The following is an 8,301-nucleotide window of genomic DNA, read 5'->3' on the forward strand; positions in this document are numbered from 1 at the left end:
CCCTACATTTACTAAGTTATTTTGTAATTGACACTGACCTTCTCTTTGATAACAGATATCAGCATCTTCTCTCTAATGGTCCTGTGTCCCTGTTTAGTTTTCTTCTGCTGCACCGTTTGACCCCTGCCTTTCACTTCATCCTCTGCAGCTAATTCTTGCTGAAGCAAAGACCCTTTTCTTTGTTGAGACAGCTGCATTTCAAATATTATCCTCAACTGGGAGCCTCTTCTGTTCATCTAAAATTGTTTCAAAGCCCAACACAAGTTCTTCTTTGGAAACCAAGTTGCTTTGCTCTATGAGGCTGCCAAATGACAGCTTCCCTCACATGTGACACTGACTTACAATTTACTCTGCTGAACTACTTGAGAAGGAAACATGACAAGCCCATGATAAACATCTGCATAGTATGGATATGCAAAGCCACTTGAATAATTTATCACTTGTATATTATACGATGCTGCTTCTGTGTTCCTCATCAGTCTTGAATTCAATGCTATACCTATGTTTTGACCAGTAATGATCCCATCTCCTCTTATGTACCCATGGTTCCCTTTTACTACCTAGTTTCCTTATGATTCTTACTCATCCATTTCAAACTTGCAGATTGATACCTTGCTGCTGCTTCTGCACTAACAGTCTGCAACTGTCTAGCCAACATCCTCAGACTTACTGACTCCGTTCCTTTTTTAAATGCAGCAGTAACCCAATCTTTAATCAGCACACTGCAGCCCAGTTCTGCCTGCTTTTTGCTTACTATTTCCTATCCTTTATGCCCCTCCTAACCTTCTGTTCCTATCATTTTTCTCTGCAACCTTCTATAGCTTTGTCCATTTTGGCAAATCTTTTGTAGGGTATTTGTATGAATAATGAGATATAAAATTACAGTGTGATCCACTGAGCATGACATACGTCATCTTTCCTGCTTCCATGAAATCTGCTTACACATTTTGGACACTTCTGTGACCAGAAGGCTTCTCATCTTGATGCATATGAAGTTAACCTTTGTCATTCCTGCATTCATTTATTGACATGTCAACCCAACTAGGGCACCTTAGAAAAGGGAAGTGAATATATAATATTAGATATGAGACTTTCATGATCACAGGCAGCCTACTGAAGTATTTTCAAAGAGCATGATTTGCTTTCAAAATCTAACCTGCACAACTGATTTTTTCTACTTCCTCTCTGTCAGATTTTTACAATGACCAGTTATTTTAACATGGTCTGTTCTTACAAGTACATCTTTGGTAGTCTCAATGGAAAACATGTTTTCTGCGACCATCAAGCCCTTGCTAGATGGCAGCAGAAGAGTTTGTTGCAACTTCTATAAAATACTTACACCATCTTTCCCCGTAAGAATGTTTCTGCAAGTATTTTAAATAAAGCCATATTTCCAGTGGCTTTTTTTCTTGTTTTAAATCCCTCTTAAATATTTCCTCAGCATAAATTCACAAACTAATGAAAGGACATTAATCCAGCCCATCCCTACTCCTCCCTACTTCCAACCATCTCATTAAAGTTTTTGTCTCCTCTTTCTTATGACTACAAAGCAGCATCCATGTGGAGTTCATATAGCCATGGTGGTGTACATTGTGGCACCATCGTGGAGGAGAGGAAATGATAATTTTTCCTCCTCGTGCATTCTTACTATTGACCAAGGTTATTCTCTTTATCATGTGCAGATTTTATTGAGTGATGCCAAGTGAGATGAATAGAAGCAAATAATGACAGTGCTGCAGTGATGAAATGAGAGACAGAGGTCGTCTAGGTTTTATACTGAACAAATTGAGTCACATCCACTTCTCATCCATTATTTAGGGGTGATTGGGCAGGCTTGGCTTCTATAGATTTGATAATCATTCAGATGTCCATATTAAATATGTAACATAAATTTCTCATTTGGCTGTCGATGACTTGTCACCACAAAACAACAATGCATAAAAAGGGCTTTAATGTATGGATTCTCAGAAATATTTGACATAAATAAATATGTAAAAGGCAGATAATAAAATCTGTTTCTGTCTGCCTGCCAGCTAGCCTTCATGTCAGACTGGACAGCCCCATCTAATACTGTGATTTTATGCAGCTGTATCCTATGAATATTGGCCTGCACACTAGAGATTAAAGCACAGCAGATGTTTCTCTGCAGGCTAACAAATATATCACCCCTGATAACGAATGACAAATGTTGTTCCATATTGTGTCAGACAAAACCAGGGCTCTTGTAAAACAAGTGTTACAGCTGGAATAGGATATTTTAACACAGTTACCTAAGGAGTAGACAAACAGACAGCCGCCTGCTCAAAAGGTAGCAGAATCCTAACCTGCAGACATGCAGGCACAGCAGCTATCAAGTTCTGGAGTTCAGGAAAAGAGGAAAAAAACCTCCTAACAATAGTATGAAATATTCAAGGCTTTCTCTGTATAATCATTAGATTTTTGTCTGTGATCTTGTAATGGATCATTTGTAGCTATCCACCACTGTTCCTCAGTCATAGTGATACAGCAGAGAGCATGATCTGTTGTGGAAAAAGGGAATGTGATGTTAGGAGACACAGAGAAAGTCATCCTGTTGTAGTCCGAATGATGAGCTTATTTGGTTTATTATCCTGCAAACTCATGCTATCCCAATGGCTTCAAAGAGGCTGAAAGATGGATGTAAGGAGAAGAGGAAGGCCAAAAATAGCCTGTGTATTATGAAATATTGCACAAGGCTAATTAGTGTACTGCATTGTTATTCATTACTGTTTTATTTGGGTCATTTTTCCCCCTTGTGCATATTAGCAATGTGTTAATGTCTGGTCAGCAGCATGCCTTAGCAGCATGTCCTGGCAGCATGGAAGTAATAGTAAGTTCTCCCTCTTTCCTATTGGTTAATTTGGCATCCTTTATCTTGTCCCTGGCTAAAATAAACCCTATAACCTTCACTGGAGATGAGGTGCTTGAAAACTTGGCAAATAAGGAAGATAGGATCATATTCTGATGCTCAGAATATTTGGAAGTTTCAGCTGCTGTACTTTGTGAATGTATGCCATTAGCATTTTTTTCGTTAGCTTTGGAGTTGCCATTTGTCCACTGAATCGAGTACTAAAATAAATACAGTTTTACTGCCAGCAGAGACAACGGAGGAAAAAGGCAATACAGCAACATGGCAACTTTCAATCACTTCCTGACTTGTTAATGAACTTTTTTTTCTCTTTTCTAACTGAGACTTTGCTTTTGAGCTACGGTGTTTTCCCCAAGCCATTTTATACAATGAGATGGTAACAGTTGTTTGTCTGATAAAGCACGTACTATTTAGAACACAGATGTTTGATTATTATTTATTTCTCTCTGAAGCCTGCTAATTCAGTCCCAAATGATCTTTTTTTTTCTTTTTGCTTAAATTTAATTTGGAATGTATGTTGTTGGTAAGTGACAGATAGTTTAATTATTAATAGGATCCCGCAATGCAATGCACCATAGTTTTAAAGTCATCTGGGACCAAAACAACACTACTTCCTTCCTTCCTTATGCTTCTGGGATTCCTTGAAGAATGCAAAGGTAATTACAAAACTCATGACAAATCTGCATGTATTATGTCCTTTCCTCAACATTTGTGCTTGCCTATGGTTTTACAAAGTACCGTTCTTACTATGAAATGGTAATGAATCAGGAGAGACTTCTGCTATGGTTGCTTCCTTGGGAGAATGGACTATCTGGGGAGCAAGGGGAGGAGGAGAGCAGAGAAAGAAAAGGAAGAAGGGGGTTGGGATGCTGAATACTGGTGCTGCAGTACATTATACTGAGACAAAGGTGGGTGCACTCAGCCCCCATAAAGGAGTGTGGCTCCATGGGATCTGGCTTCTGTCACAGGGAATAATTAGTAATGTGATCAAAATATGAACAAGAGAACAGGATTGAGGAAATATCAGGGGAAAAAAGTCTGAGGTACAAACTACTGAAATAATTGACAATTTCTCCATGCTTGGCATGTAGTAAACTCCTAGAGAGGTTTTTTACTGTGGTCATGGGTTACACTTTCTAAGATTTTGAATGTCTTCCCTTCATAACTTCCTGGCACTCAAAATATTTCATATTTATGTGAAAGATGTGTATCAACACAAATTGGGAGGGGGAATGCATGTGCACAGATTCGGCTTCAAGTGTATAATATGCTGCTAATATTGGAAAGCTGCAGAGCTGCTCACAATGTAGCTTAAGTTTAAATATGGGCCTAAACCTGGATTATGTCCTTGGACATTGGAACAGAGACTTATTCCAGACCCTAAATTGATCAATGCTTCCCAAAGCTTCCAAAAGAAGGAACATGGTTACACAGGGACTACCTTTCCAACTTCAGACAGGTCGGTAAAAGCTGTGAATTTAAACAAATATTGAAAGTAATTCTAAACAGGTTTGGAAATTAAATGAAAGGCCTTACAATGGTAGGCATCATTTAACTGATCTGAGATTTTAGGTGTAGGTTTAATAGGCTGCAAAGATGAAGGCCTGCAGCTGGGGAGTAAAAGATGAAAGTTTCTTGGTGGAAATTTATCAACATGACCCAGATTAGATCATAGCTAAGTGGGCTGTCTTTAGGAAAATATGGTATAAAAACAAATATGATATAGAAGGGAAATATGGTATAAAAACCTACTCAGCAGACAGAATGCTTTAACTGGTAAAACATTGACAAACTTTTATATATTTTACTAATGTGATTGAAACTATTGCTAATGTGTAAAACCCATTCCTGAAGAGAGGCAGAAATAGAATGCTACCAACAACAGTTTGATTTTTAAATATTTCATCCCACCAAACAGTTTAGCCATTCCACACTATTACTTATTTGCCACTGAAACCTCTGACAAAATAGCATTAAACAAATGTGCAGTGATCAAAGAAGAAAATGTAAGTTCAGGTGAAGTTTTTTTCATCCTTTCTTTTTTTGCACATAAGACAATTAAACTCAGACAAAGGTCACTCAAACTATATTCATAAAATTGTAACTATCTCAAAAATAATATCTAACATGACTTTAAAACCAAAGTCACTTATGAGGATGAATCCTTTGGAATTTTACTCAAGCTAAACAAAAAAATGCCTCCTAAAGACAACACTTCTGACAGCCTGAGTGCTTCCTAAATTGCTTTGGAAAAGTAGGGTTTACAATTCTCAATACCATAGGCATTTTTGAAAATTTCTCTTGCTGGTCACTATTTTTTCAAAACAAAATGACTGGAAAACAATAGCCATATACTCATCAGTGAAGTTGACTGGGAATTAAACCTGTCATAATGTGAAGAGCTTATTCTTCAAAATCTTGAATATTTACCTATTTATGTTTCAACAGAAGCCAGCCATTGCAAAAAAAAGGAGGCAGATACATTGGATAATATAGCATATTATCACTCTTATGTACTTTACTATTTTCTAAATAATAATTTAAAAACCCAACCCAAAATATTATGGAAAGTTTTACTGGAGAAAGGCGCCAAAACATGGTAACAAGTAAAACACAAGGGTAGCTATAGATCAATGTATATATATGGCTGAATGACAGTATCCAAAATAACTCTTAACTTGAAAATGACTATTGATTTAAGCTTTATATCTATTTTAGATAAATATTAATCCCCTAATTAATAAATAATAATGCCTATATGACCATAACAGCCCTAAATTCACAGCTGGGCAACTGGAGAGAACAAAGATGAAAGTAAAAAACTAAAAGAGAAACAAAAAGCTCCCATAACTCAAACAAGCAAAAATTAATCAGATTATGTCCAAATCTCTTCATGAATGTTTTCAAATCTCATGTCATTGCATCTCACTGTACTATTCCCTGAGATTCTACTCATTTTTTAATTGTAGGAGCAAATGAACTCAAAACTCAGATCGGACAAAACTATTGAGTTGATTTCTGGGACAAATCACACAAAATCACAGGTTTCAAAATGTAATTAAGAGACGAGACTTCTTTCTAAGACTCTTGTCTCCCTTTTGTGTTTTGCCATTCTTCTACAGAGCTTCTCATATCTGTATCTCTTGAGAACTGGCCAAGGAGGACAACAACACCCCAAACCAACAAACCAAAAGAACTGGAAAGGTGGTTGCATCTCCTACCAAGAAGCAGTCCAAGCTGTCATTTTCAATCAAGTCTACAAATTCCCTAGACTGCTCTGGGGCTTTGACCCCCTTTTCTCACAAAGGGTTGTTTCACCGGAGTGGAAGTGGTAGCAGTCTGTCCATCCAACACTTCAGGAAAGGGCACCAGGTGTCACTCCTCCCACCATGCAGCCCTTTTCTCTTCAGCATGGTTCTGCCTTGAGGCTCCTCCCTGGGATTGCTCTCTTTCTGCTTAGTACATAATCAGCAGAAAGGCAGGTACATTACTATCAGTCATCAGGAGCGTGACTCTCCCTGATGGTCTGACTTCATTTGTAGGGCTTCTCTGCAGTGGAGCAATTTTTCTGCCTTGAAGGAAAACCTTGCATGTACTATTCAGCTGGGACGGATTCCAAAGACAAAAATTTGTATTAGATAGCGCCAGATTATTTCCTATAATGTAGTAAAGGCTGTCCCACATCCCTGAATTTAGTACAAATGCACAGCATATTTTTTACCATGTGAGAGATGAATAATTCTGATTACTGCTGAAAACCATATTAAACCATAGGGAAGTCTATGTAGAAAACAGAGGAAAGTGGCTGAGCTTCATTTTGGAATATTTACTTGTGCCCAAAAGCTGCAATTGGAACGATGAGACTTGGAAATTTATAATTCCTAATGAAGACTTCAGATGTTCTTTTTTATCTTAAAAGCTGCTTCAGCATAATGATACCTGTAAGACAACCCTTCCCCTTCACTCCCAAGTTTCATCTATAACTTTTATGAACACAGAGCTTTATCCTCTTTATCCTCTAGCTATAATTAACTTAGATGCTTGGACACCTGGTAAGAGCTCTTCACTGCAGTGAAAAAATTTATATATGGTTTAAAAAAAAAATCCTGGTTGAGAATGCTTTTTTCCTTATAAGACAAAACAGGACTAGTGGGAAAGAAGAGCCACTCAGCAGCAATTACATTAGATTCTCTGAAATGGAAACAATTAACAATTAAGCACATGCCAAAATGGAGTTATACAGGCATTTTTTACTCTAAAAATAAAGAAAACTAGTGGTAATGATAAATATGCTTTTGTGTTGTCTCTGAAAAATACTCATTTTTAATAATCCCATTTTTGAGAGAAACAGCAGTGACTGTTATTCTTTCAGGATTAAGATTATTATATACAGCCCTTTATAGCTTCTGATGAAGTACATAACTTCCCTTTTAACAGGAGACACCATTCTCTCAATTCATTTGGGCTGACAGTAAAATCCACACATAAACTTAAAAGATGTTCCTTATGTGTTTCTATGAGTAGGAAAATTCATAAACCTCCTTCTGATCTAACATCAGAGAGACTGTCACTGGGCTCTCAGATTTCTACATGCAATGTTTTAAATGGACTAATTACACGTGGCCCATTTTTTTGAAAGTCTGACACTGTCTGGATACACAGAATTTACCATGAATGGATCTCCTGACCCTAGGCATGACTTCTGGACATGTTGGACATAACATGCAGTGACCACTGCTCTAGAACTTGCTGCCAGCGACTCAACAACTGCTAAAACTAGTGTGTTGAATGTCCATAAATCAATAAAATAGCCAAAAATTCTATTTTTCTACCCTGATAGAATTAATATTTGGAAATAGGGCAGGTTGAGGAAATCCTGACTTTGGTAGCTGTAGTCAGTAGGAAGTATAATGATGCAGAAGTGTTTTCCTTTCTCAAATCCACATGGTTGTAGCACTCAGCCCTCTCTAATGAGGTGATTTTGGGTTGAACAGGCCACTGAGGGCATGCTGCTGATTGCTGTGGCTACAGAAATTGTTTAAGTAGATACCCACCACCTTGAAGAGATCCCAAGCACAGTGGACACTGTGCCATTTACCTCCATAATGATGACGTTGAGGTTTTTGTTGGCAATATAATTGTCAGAGGAATTATACTATTACAGAACACCTCTTAGCCAGAAATTACACATCTTAACCAGAAATTATCTGATAGCTGTAGGATGTTCTTCTGAGACACGTTCAAGTCAAGTCATTGTCAAGAATTTTGTGTTTTTATACTTGTCCTGTGGAAATATAACTAAAGTGAAAGCAGAAGGGTGTAAAACCTCAGTACACAGAAGCATCAATGCACTCATTGCAGAGAAATGCATGGATTCTAAGGGGCTGAACATGACGATGCAAAGCATATTAGGG

Source organism: Corvus brachyrhynchos, unplaced genomic scaffold, assembly GCF_000691975.1.
Source record: "Corvus brachyrhynchos isolate BGI_N302 unplaced genomic scaffold, ASM69197v1 scaffold146, whole genome shotgun sequence".
In the NCBI taxonomy this organism is placed as follows: Eukaryota; Metazoa; Chordata; class Aves; order Passeriformes; family Corvidae; genus Corvus; species Corvus brachyrhynchos.